At 38.8% G+C, this 13,147-nt stretch overlaps 1 pseudogene; it reads right to left on the reverse strand.

Moving 5' to 3' along the window:
* Nucleotides 1-9,138: 9,138 nt before the first annotated feature.
* LOC123864574 lies at nt 9,139-12,480 on the reverse strand (annotated as a pseudogene).
* Between the last annotated feature and the right edge of the window lie 667 nt (nt 12,481-13,147).

Genomic DNA, 13,147 nt, shown 5'->3' on the forward strand with positions numbered 1-13,147 from the left:
GTGTTGTCTCTTTTTGACGACTCTTGTCATCACGCGGAGCAAGAAGCACTGATGTTACTTGCATTGTTATAGCACTGTCCTTGTCCCGCTCGGTTGAGTTCGCTCAGACCTCAGTTTCCCACACATATAAATCGTTTGCGGACAGACTGGTGTTCTGTATTATAATGTACCTAAACCTATATTGTTTATAATGTTTTTAAGCCGCGACCCAAAAAGAGGGGTGTTATAAGTTTGACGTGTGTATCTGTCTGTGGCGTCGTAGATTCTAAACGAATGAACCGATTTTAATTTAGTTTTTTTTCTTTGAAAGGTTTTTTGCTTGATCGAGAGTGTTCTTAGCTATAATCGAATAAAATCGGTTCAGCCGTTTATAAGTTATCAGCTCTGTTCTAGTTTTCTTATAGATGTTTTTGTGTCGAGGGTTTTTTAAATTTTGAGTTATTAATTTAGTTTCTTACTTACATTGTATATCTTGTACATTACATTGTATGTACCTTGATAGGTAGGTTCATATGAATTTGACCCAGTATAGAATGAAAATCAAAATATTGTGAAACAGGACGCGAAACAGCAGCTGTGCCGATGATAATAATATGTCAACGTTGCCGAAAACTCAATCTGAAGAATAAAATACTTACATCGACTAAAGGTTGTCACCTTAATACATAACTTCTTGAATCTAAGTGTGTCTAAGCAGCGCAAATATACCTCTCACTCAAAGAGTTATAATAATACTTGTGTACAATAATAGTCTGTACGTATTGATGAAAAAGTTTGCTAAAATTATTTCAAAATTATTTGATTTTTACATTATCCATTAAAAATACTCACGAACTCTGTCTATACTAATATCCATATCTAAACCCCATAATTTATATTATAAATGCGAAAGCGTGTCTATCTGTCTATTCTTTTATCTGCCCATCTGTTTAACTAATTTTGACGAAATTTAGTAAGCACAGAGATAGCTTGGATCTCGGGGAAGGTCTTGATACTTTGGTCCCGGAAAATCAAAGATTTCCCACGAAAATTTTAAAATCCCTAAATCCATATGGACAAAGTTGCACGTAACATGTAGGTACCTGATAGCTTGCATCCTGGAGAAGGACATAGACAACTTTTGATCCCGGAAAATCAAAGGAGATAGATCGACCGCTATCCTGGAAAATCAAAAAATCCGCACGGAATTTCTTAAAACCTAAATTTACAAAGACGAATTCGCTTCATCGCTTTTTCTCTAAAGTGAACGCAAACCTTTACAAGTAAGCAGTGATATTGCTTTACATAAAAAGTGGAACAATACTGCCTTCTGGAGAACCGCCAACCGGCGCGGGCGGCTGACCGGGTATCTCTTACGATGAGTCTAGTACACTGGACGTTGCTATACAATAAACCATAGATAGCTACACAGTCAATCCATACTTCCACAGTATGCTAATATTATATATATAAATGTAAAAGTGTGTTTGTCTAACTGTCTATCTGTTAGCTTTTCATGGCCTTTTTTCTTATCGAACATTACATTTGGAATAGCTAGCATCCTGAAAAAGGCCATAGACTATTATCATCCCGGAAAAACAAAGTTTCCACATGATTAAAAAAAACTGAATCCACGCAGGTGAAATAGCGGGGTTCATATTATTACCGTGAAAAATATTTTCTTAACACTCTTTGAGATGCTAATTGGTCTTTAGAAGTTTAATACAGTAAGTTTAGAACTCAAGGACTTAGAAAGATGTTGGATGGAAGCAGGCAATACTTTGCGGAATTCCATGGTATACAAGGAATGACAAGCTGGACTCCTGAAATCCACTAAAATTAACAATTAATCTGTATGGTGCATGCAGTATGCGATATAATGTACCAACTGCTTTCCCACTTTGTAGAAGCAGAAAAACCAACCCAAAAAGCAATATATACCATCAATACACAACACCACACCAATCTTCCAGATCACACTCAACGTACGTTTCACTCCGGCTTCCTCAGGAGATGTAGATTCCATGATACACAATCGCAAAGTAACGACTTTGCAATCGTGCATTGCAACTCTTCACTGATCTCTCACTCATTGAAACTCCACTGTCACACCGAGTTAGTCTGGCGTTAAGCAGCCTTAAGAAACGATGCATCTTTGGTATTTCTTATATCAATAGCAGCTCTAGAAAGAAATTTAAATTTTTATGCCACTCCGTTGTCCTGGCAGACTTACAAGACATTGCACTAAGAACGGCCGTCGGCAGTGGTTACGAGTAAAATAGCTGTAATTTATATATACCTACAACGACTTCGAAAAAGGAAGGTTTTAATTTGAACCATACACGTTTGTGAGGGCCTAAAGTTGCCTTCAAACTACGGAAATATAATATAATATATAAATATCGCTCACCCTAATTTTAAATGTCACTGTTCACACTTAGATGTAATATTATATTACATCTAAGTGTGAACTGTGACATTTAAAACTGTGACATTTGTGAATTATAAATGTCACTGTTCACACTTAGATGTAATATAATATTACATCTAAGTATGAACTGTGACATTTAAAAGTAGGGTGAGCGATATTTATATATTATATTATATTCCATAGTTTGAAATCAAAATAAGGGTAAAGCCGCACTGCAAATTTTCACCGTGAGATTCTATCGCTTAATTCTGTGACATAATATGTAAATAATATGGAGCCGCACGCACGAAAAAATACAGACGAAGGCTGAAGCCTTCGTCTGTATTTTTTCACAATTTCCTTGTCACAGAATTCTGCGGAAAAAAACGCGCGGGGATATTTTGCAGGCGGGTTTGCCCTAAGTTAAATACGCTTAAAGAATAAAAGCTTACTCTAATTGGTACATCCGTATATAGGTGGAATTTCGAGAAGAGTGTCTATCGCGTTAGTGAGACGGAAAATAATGAACTATATGAATGAACTATGCAGTTGTAAAGGAACGTCATTCGAGCAAAGTGACCCTTGATGTGGCGTCTGGTTGCACAGACAAACAGACAAAGCCGCTAAACTTATAACATCTCTCTTTTTGTTTAGTTAAATAAATAAAATTGGAGAAAGCTGTCGTCTAAGCTACAAAGTCATAGCCCTGCAGTGGGCTATAAAACGTCAAACAAGATTGCCTCCTGGAGAGCCGCCAAACTGACTGGTCCGATATCTTTTACGCGTAGCAAGTCGTGCACTGAGGGGGAAGAAATTTAAATTTTTATTCCACTCTATTGTTCTGGCAAATTTGCAACTGGGTCTATTGGGAGCAGACGTCTTTGCGGGTTACGGTTGGCATTTGTTTCTTTAACTTTGAATATATCCGAGGCTTTTAACTTACTTTCATGATTCTAGGTCAACGGGAATTTACTTATAGTTTTCTTGACAGACACGATAGACAGACAGATAACGAAGTGATCCTATAAGGGTTGCTTTTTTCATTTTGAGGTACGGAACCCTGAAAATTGCTCAGAAGTGTAATTACAACGTCTATTTCACCGGCTCCTCATATATTCTAAAAAAGTTTTAATACACCAAGCTTTCAATAGCTAAAAAGCATTTGCTCGTAGTTTAAGGCTCAAAAAAGTCTTTTTATGTGGTGCAGTCATAAAAACTTAAAAGGCTACTAACTCTGGCTATAGTCTCTATGGAAATCTGCGTTGGCCAGCAGTCCTTTATGATGCTATTTTAGAATAGGACTGCTTGATTTCATGAATAAAATTTAAATAAAGTACTACAAGTTAACAAATTAAAATTTACAAGAACAAGACTAGGAACCAAAAGCTTAATTTGCTATAATCCGCTGAAACAGACCGCGTGGTGCGTATTGCTTTACGTCGGACACATTATTTACGTAGGATTCCGTACCATCGTACAACAAATAGTATTTTTTAGGGTTCCGTACCTCAAAAGGAAAAACGGAACCCTTATAGCATCACTTTGATGTCTGTCTGTCTGTCCGTCCGTTCGCATCGTGTCTGTCAAGAAAACCGATAGGGTACTTCCCGTTGACATAGAATCATGAAATTTGGCAGGTAGGTAGGTCTTATAGCAGACACGACAGACAGACAGAAGTCACCGAAATGATCCTATAAGGGTTCCTTTCTTGCTCTGAAGATACGGAACACTAAATTAGTAAAAATAAAATAATTAATGGTAATCTCTGTTACCGTGGGCAGACAAAGGGTACAATTAGCCACAAAATTACTTGAGCAATTAGTAACAGCTGCGGTCAGACCAGTGAATTGCGGGCCATTTTCATTTTTTCTATTTCCTTTTTTGACTGTACATGTAAAGCTATCGCCACACTTAACGCGGGTTAGTTGCGATGCTGACAAAATGTCCGTCCGTGTTTGTTAAAGGAAATAGGCTGAGAGAGACAAAAAACGTCTTAAAACATAACTTTCTGTGCATTGCGACCGAGAAAACCACAGCCATTTCGTAGAATTATTAACCCCCGACCCAAAAAGAGGGGTGTTACAAGTTTGACGTGTGTATCTGTGTATCTGTCTGTGGCATCGTAGCTCCTAAACGAATGGACCGATGTTAATTTAGTTTTTTTTTGTTTGAAAGGTGATCGAGAGTGTTCTTAGCTATAAATAATCGAAGAAAATCGGTTCAGCCGTTTGAAAGTTAACAGCTCTTTTCTAGTTTTCTTATAGAGATTTTTGTGTCGGGCGTTTTTCAAATTTTGAGTTATGATAGAGATAAAACCTAGCAGGTTAGCAACCCGCGTTTAGTGTGGTAAACCCTTTAGCTACCAACTGTCAGTTTAAACCGGTCAGTTACCCTGTCGGTCCCATAGAGATTTGAACAAACGGGGTGATTTTCAAGGGGAGCCTTTAATTATTTTGTCGTTTTTCTTCGACGTAGCATTTATTTCCCTCAGTGGGACCGAGCTTGCTTATTATTCGTACCCTGTTTTGACAGCCAACTGGTTTTTATGTGTAAGTATTATTCCTTTGGTATTTGGTGACATTTTTAGGGTTCCGTACCTCAAAAGGAAAAACGAAACCCAGGATCACTTTATTGTCTGTCTGTCGGTCCGTTTGTATTCATATTATGTGTTATGATCGCTAGGTAGCGAAAAGGCCACCGCATTATAGCTACCTACTTTGAAGGTATCTACCTACTTTGTTATACTTTTTATTTTTTGGTCCCTGTACTGATTTTTGTGACCTAGTAGGTACAAAAAATATCACCCATTCATTGATTCATTGCTGCATTGATATCAAACATTGGAATACTAGGGGTACAGAGAGTTACTCCAAAGTTTGTTTCGACACATTCAGAGAGTAACGAATTTTCCAGGCATTTAGGCGCTGCTTTTAATCACGCACAAAACTTTTAATTGATGCATTGCTAGGCTACAGCCATTGCTCAAATTAAAAACTTTCACGCTTCGATTCCTCATTCAGTTGCCGATTTAGTTCAAAATTGTTACCAGCTCTATTAGTCGTTTTAGGCTATCGTAACTATAGGCATATAACGCATATACAAAGTGAAATAGAGTGAGGAAGCTCTCAGTTTGATTCTGAATCGACGATATCCATACTAATATTACAAATGCAAATGTGTGTCTGTCTGTCTCTCTGTCTGCTACGTTTTTACGGCTCAAACGCTGAACCGATTTTAATGAAATTTGGTACAGAGTTATTTTACATCCCGGGGACGGACATAGGCTACTTTTTATCCTGGAAAATGAAAGAGTTCCTACGAGACTCTTAATAATCTATCCATTAAACCGATTTATATGAAATTTGGTACAGAGGTAGCTTACGTCCCGAAAATTAACTTCGGCAACTTTTATCCCGGAAAAGCAAAGAGTTCCCACAGGGTTTTTAAATAAACCTAAATCCACGCGGACGGAGTCGCGGGCATCATCTAGTGTCAAATATTAGGCTATGGGTAAGAAAAGAAAATTTTTGTATACAAGCAGGCGTCACTTTGTTGAAGTCCATGATATACTTACAAGGAACCAAAAGCTTAATTTGCTATAATCCGTTAAACCAGACAAAGTGTGGTGCTGCGTGGTGGTGGTGCGTATTGTTTGCTTGGTGGCTGGATTTTCATACATGTCTAGCAGTGGGGGGGCGGGTGGTGCATATCGCATGCTGCATGTTGCACCACACAGATTTGTCTGGTTTAACCGATTTAGCAAATTAAGCCTTTGGTTCCTTGTAAAAGAAAAATTGACAATTCACAGGCTCCCTAGCTTAGTGCCAAATAGTTATGCCAAACTAAGGAGAACAAAACTGACCTAAGTTCGTAGTTAGTGCCCTATGTTGAACAGTCTTCGAGATCATTTGTCACGTGATCAAAGGCGTCAGACTACTGTATCTCTTATATATACTGTGGTATTATATATCAGTTTTTCAAACAGTTTAACTACCCATCAAAGCATGTACCCACGCCATTAAGACGACGCTGCGCGCATAATTTGAACATATTAATATTTAACGCGCTGCATTCACCGCCCGAGTTGTTGTGTGCACTTAAGTCAACTTCACTTGGCGTTCTTAAATTAGGTCACTGCCTCCCAACCTGTATGTCGCGACCAACGTTTCAACGTACCGAACATAGAAAGCTATTTTCATACAAGTTCTCTTTTCGTGTCTTTAATTTTACTTGACGCTTTCTCAAAATAATTGTACCAGTAATATGTTTTTTTTAAATCTTTAGTTTAAGATATTTACATCCTGAAACCTGTGGGCGTTCACATATCACACACACACGCACGCAAACACACACACACACACACAAACACACAGGTTCACAGGTTTCAGGAAATATCAACCGATTTAACCGACATGCCCGAAAATTCTCCCTAATGTTTTCACAAATTCGCACTTGGCCATTCTGAGAGCAGAACCTGAGCAATGGTTTGAGATGGTGATATTATTTCAAAACTCAAACAGGTTTCAGGAAATGTCGACCAATAAAACCTACTTATATCACGTTTGATTCGTGAAGAATTTCATGCCTATATCTATTAATCGCAATGTAACATAAAAGAAGTATTTTTCTAATCTATTTTTAACCCCCGACCCAAAAAGAGGGGTGTTATAAGTTTGACGTGTGTATCTGTGTATCTGTGTGTCTGTGTATCTGTGTATCTGTGTATCTGTGTATCTGTGTATCTGTCTGTGGCATCGTAGCGCCTAAACGAATGAACCGATTTTAATTTAGTTTTTTTTTGTTTGAAAGGTGGCTTGATCGAGAGTGTTCTTAGCTATCATCCAAAAAAATTGGTTCAGCCGTTTAAGAGTTATCAGCTCTTTTCTAGTTTTCTTGTAGAAAAGAAGGTTACATAACCGTTAGGTTCATAATATTATGTCAATTGACAAATGTCAAGCTGTCAAGATGGACGTTGCCTACATAATTATTTATTTGAAAATGATTTGTCGGGGGTGTTGAAAATTTTTAATTTACACTTGTTCTAAGTAGGTACATAATTGTAGATAGAGTAGGTAGAGAATTCGAGACATAGGTATAAGTAATTAACATTTTTAAATCTTATTTTTATACGTGAAATATTAATAATTAATATTAATAATTATCATTAATATTTACACATGTATTAATTTAAAGTTACCGTTTGTGATATTCCATTAGAATACAGGACTCCTGAAACTCATAAACGAGAGATTAATATAGATATTGTATGTATGATTTCGCTGTCTAACTTAGCTTGATACTTAAATATTACTAGCTGATACTCGCGACTTCGTTCGCGTGGATGTAGGTTTTTTTTTAAATTCCCGTGGGAACTCTTTGATTTTCCGGGATAAAAAGTAGCCTATGTGCTAATCCAGGGTATAATCTATCTACATTCTAAATTTCAGCCCAATCCGTCCAGTAGTTTTTGCGTGAAGGAGTAACAAACATACACACACACACACACATACAAACTTTCTCCTTTATAATATTAGTGTGATAGTGTGATGTTGAGTAATAAGGTTCGTGTTTCGGAGCTAGACTCTATTAAAATTTAACCTGAAATACTTCAAAAATACCAGTACCGCTCACCTTAGGGTATTATAATAATCTTTAACCCTTTCTAAATTAAAACAAACAATAACTCTATTTTATAACCGGCCGAGCATTCAGAGCAAAGTAATCTAATAAAGCTCCACTCACATTGAAGGTCGTAAACGCGCAGAAGCGTCGTGATGTTGCCATTTTTGGGGTTCCGCAAGTGAATATTTTAAACGCCCAAAATATGTACTTTTTTTGATGATAAAATAACTATTCTAGTGAAAACATAATTTGTTTTCGTACAATAACAGACTGTTTTATTTATTTTATGTTGTAAGGTGATCAATCCTTACTTCTATGCTAATAATATTATCAAAGATGTAAAAGTGTATGTCTGTCTGTCTGCTAGCTTTTCACGGTCTATCCGTGTAGAGGATAGTGAAAGTCTCAGTAATTTAGTAAAGGCGTTAAAACGTATTTCATGATGTTTCCTGAAAATATTATAACAGAGCTACCATTGTCAGCGGCCGTTCGTAAGAGAAGAAGTAAACAAAATTTGAACGTCTTTTGCCTATTTTTTAAATATATTCCAAATTTGACATGAAGTACGTTTTTCATCCTATTTTTATTTTTTAACAAATAAGGTTTAATCGCGTCGCCTACACGCCCGCCCCAGTGCTGGCTCAGCACTCATTAACAATAGGTAAAAATGCGACGCGTGCCATAGATCGCCTCAGGAGTCGTCCAGACGTCGTCCTCACGTTCACGACTCGCACTCGCCCGTCCTCGCCTGGCAGTACCGCTTCGATGACGCCTCGGGACCACGCTCCTCTGGGCATGTTAGAGTCGATGATCGCTGCTAGGACTTCCTTCAGCCAGAGGTGCCAGAATTGATCAGTCAGGAGCTACGAAATGCGCCACTGCTTCCTCAGGAAAAGGTCGGAGTTGTCAAACACCCCGAGTACAGGAAGGTTTGAGGAAGTACCTAGAAGAGAGTGATTAGTAGTGATAGCTTCTGTGGTTGAAGGCTCCACAGTTACATAAGTGAGGGGACGGCTGTTAACAATCTGTTCCAGCTCTGCCATCAAAGTGATCAACACCTCTTCTGTCGGTGCGCGTTCGCTCAGTACAGTCTTGAAGCTTCTGAATAAACATTTCCAGGCCCCGCCCCAGTGAGGGCTATATTTTCTTTAGCAGTGCATACTTAACAATAGGCCTGGCTATTTAATGTTGACTGTCCAATTCAATAGACTGTTTCATTCTGGTAGTTGATACGTAACGCCATTCACTCGGAGAGGTAAGTAATTCATAAGTTTCCCCAAGTCGATGCGCTATGAATGTTTGATAATTTCGTGCATTATCTTTCATCCAGTGTAGTACAGTCATCGAACCGTTCCAAAAGTATTTTCTTTTTGATTTGATCGTATGCTGTTTAAATATCATTTTCTTCAGTAACTTCAGCCATTCAGCCCACTTGGCATAAAGTTCACCTGTAAACGATTCGTCCCAGTCTAAGCCGGTTTTCCATATGTCTTGAAAAAATATTAATTTTCCTTTAATAGTAAACAGTGACAGAAATCCAAACACATTGAATATTGACATTATTACTCGTAACATTTGTCGTTTCGTAGACATCTTCTCGCCGGAAACTTTGTTGGCGGGAATGCGTTTGAATGTCGAAACGTCGAAACTAAAGACGTCTTCTTTAGACAACCATATTTGTCCTAAAGTACGTTCCGAGCTTTGTTCAGTATTTAAACTTACGGCTGTCGGACCTAAGACTTCGGTTGGGATGTACCCCAAGACCTCTTTCTGATTGCTAGTCCGGTTTCTTATCTCGAAACCACCTTGCCTGTGAATAAACTTAATATCTTTTATTAATTCACTTGCAGTTTCTATGTCGTCAACGCTGTCGATATAATCATCCGTGTAGTGCTGTTTACAAATCGCTCGTACGGCAGCTGGCTTTGATGTCTCATATCTCTGTGCGTTCTTGTTTTTTATAAATTGAGAACTAAACGGTAAGTACCAGATCTTTAAACTCAATGATATATTTGATATCTCTTTAACGAAATCATTTTGAAATAAATGATCTATTCTTTCTTTATAGCGTGTAACAAAACTTACATCATTCTTCATTTTTCTTTTTATTCCTTTCAGTCTTGCCATTACCGAAGGAAACGAGTTAGGCAACTTCGCGTCGTTATCCTTCCACGGCAGCCCAACATACCACTTTCCATCTATTGAGCTGCTTGTCTTTTCTAGATAAGTACTAGCCTGTAGGTCATCAGCATTCTCTCGTGGTGCAGCAGTAACACCTGGGGACTCTACAGTGAAAGAACGTCGAACTTCCTCATGCATCTCTCGCAGTAAGTACTCACTTTCGGTATCTAGGTCACAGCAGTTCGAGCTGACGAGCAGGGTGGAGTGCCATAAACTAGTAGAAACTTGCGCTCTGGTACTACCATGAAGACACCATCCAAGGGGGGTGAGTGTAGCATACGGTTCCCCTGGTTTACCTTCAAGTACTTGCAGTGGTAATAACAAATGGTAGTTATCCTGCCCTATCAACATCTGTGGCTTAGAATATTGTAGACTAATTTGACTTTCTATTTCAGAAATATGCTTGTATGGTTCCGTACATAAATACGAGGTATCTTGCGCAGGTAAGTTTAGGTTTTTAACACTATTTGCTTCAAACGTAAATAGCTGTCCATCTTTGTTAGATATTGTCAAGTTTACAATCTCGCTATCGCATTCAAACGTGTGGTTATTCCATGCTCCACACATGCGAATCTTTTTTTTATATCCACATAGACCGAGCCGCTCAGCAAGGTCCGCACAAATTAGCGTCACAGTCGATCCGTCGTCCAAAAGCGCCGAGGCTGTCTCTATTCCGTGTGGTCCGTGTATTTGGACTGTTATTGTTTTTAATAGAACTTGCCTGTTATCGTCTTTGACATGCGTTACCTGTTGCGTTTCCGTCTGCGTTTGGTTTTCAGCCTTTTCGGGTTCGTTCCCGGGTTCGGGTTGTCGTTTAAACTCGTAGTGTAACAATCGGTGATGACCCAATCCGCAGCTTTTTATATCACAAGTACTAGAGCACCTGTTGGAATGGCTATCGCTGTGCTTTTCTACTAAACATCGAAAACAGATACCGTACCTCTTGACGTGAAACCACCGGTCTTTACGTAGTGCTTTTTGAAACATTTTGCAGTCCGGCAAATTGTGTTTTGTTGAGTTCCGGCAAAATCGACATTTCGAATCGTTCGTGTCAGAATCACTCTGTAGCAGTACACTATGAGATTTATAAGTATTATTTTCGGCGTACTTACGTTTATGAGTAGAATATTCTGGCTTAGTACAATAATTAATGTTGATTGCTGTCTTCGTGGTTTTTACGGCTTCCTCTCTTAAAAAGTCCGAAAGTATGATTAATTTTGCCTTAGATCCTGCGGTTATAAGAGGATAACTGTAGTCCGTCCATTTTGAAAGCAAAACTGTTGGAAATTTGGATAACACAGCCGACATGATGTTCATGTTTTTTAGGTACTCATCTTCGCCAATAGAAATAACTGCTGCTACAAAGTTCTGAACCTTGACCGAGAACTTAACTATATCTTTATGATATTCCTGTGACATGATAGGTAACTTTTGGATATCTTGAACTATTCTAGAAATAATTACATCAGAGTTTCCAAACTGTAGTTCAAGTGCATTCATTACTGTGTCGGGAGTTGTGGCGCCAATCAACAGCGCTATCACAGCTTCCTTCGCTGGTCCACGTAAGCAGCTACGCAGCCTCCACAGGTTCTCTCTAGGAGTGAAATTACATACTTCGGTGGACTCGTTGTAGGCCTGTTTAAATTGTAGCCACTCAAGCGGATCGCCTGCAAATACTGGTAAGTCCTTTTGTGTGCTGATACGACTAAGCAACCTTGAATTTGGTGCGTGGCTTTTAGAGATGGCTGCCATATCCTTCAGTGCGCTAGCTAACATCTGAACGGTTATACTTTCAGTGCCACCGCCTGCAGCGGCGGGCGGGCACAGCTCGCCCAAATCCGAAACATCTTGCCGGACGGTCTGTGCTAACCTTTCGTCGTGGCTGCGCTCCAACCATTTCTCTACGTCACTGTTCGTGCTACGTACCTCATTCTCTTCCGCGTGAGAACTGTATTCCTCATCAAGTGCGGCCATATCTGCTTGTAGTTTTTGTCTATCAGTTGCATCTGGATTCGTGCTTTCTCTTCCGCCGCCGCCAGCTCTAGATGCCTTTTTCTTGCTATGATGGAAGCTGAGCTTGACCTTTTCGTCCTACCGATACTCGGCGCGTCATTGTGAAAAGGCTTTTTGCTAATATGTAGCTCACCATCAAGCTCCACAGCTGGTGCCTGTTCCTTTTGCTCACCTTTGTTTACTGAGGTCTCTCCAGTTCGCTGTTCCTCCTCCTGCGCCAGCCTTCTTGTTGTGCTGCGTGTGTTCACCATCGTTGGTGGGGGAGTACGGAACATTAGATAGGTACCTTTCTTTACAGGTCCGGTTCGAAGACCAACTTTGTAGAGGATAGTGAAAGTCTCAGTAATTTAGTAAAGGCGTTAAAACGTATTTCATGATGTTTCCTGAAAATATTATAACAGAGCTACCATTGTCAGCGGCCGTTCGTAAGAGAAGAAGTAAACAAAATTTGAACGTCTTTTGCCTATTTTTTAAATATATTCCAAATTTGACATGAAGTACGTTTTTCATCCTATTTTTATTTTTTAACAAATAAGGTTTAATCGCGTCGCCTACAATCCGTTTAACCGATTCTGACGTTTAACGAGAAACTGACTGATTGGCATTTCAACATAGCGCTCAAACTAGAAATTTGAAATTCTGTAAAAAAATTGTGTTTGTTCGGGTACTAGTAATGGTTACCTAATTAATGAGTTCGCTTTTATGGAGTTTAGGGATGGGGTACTAGTAAGTAATTGTATAATCAAATCTTTGAAAAGAGCAACCGCCGAGTTTTTTGCTGGTTCTTCTCGGTAGAAAAGGTATTCTGAACCAGTGGTAGATGCTTTTGACGATTCAAAAGAAATTGTAAAAGTCTAATTTAATAAAAATATTTTGAATTTTGAATTTTAAGTATAGAACAAGCAGTACGGAATCCACCAAACTAAAGTCCAGTGCGCTCTT

This window comes from Maniola jurtina, chromosome 4, assembly GCF_905333055.1.
Source record: "Maniola jurtina chromosome 4, ilManJurt1.1, whole genome shotgun sequence".
In the NCBI taxonomy this organism is placed as follows: Eukaryota; Metazoa; Arthropoda; class Insecta; order Lepidoptera; family Nymphalidae; genus Maniola; species Maniola jurtina.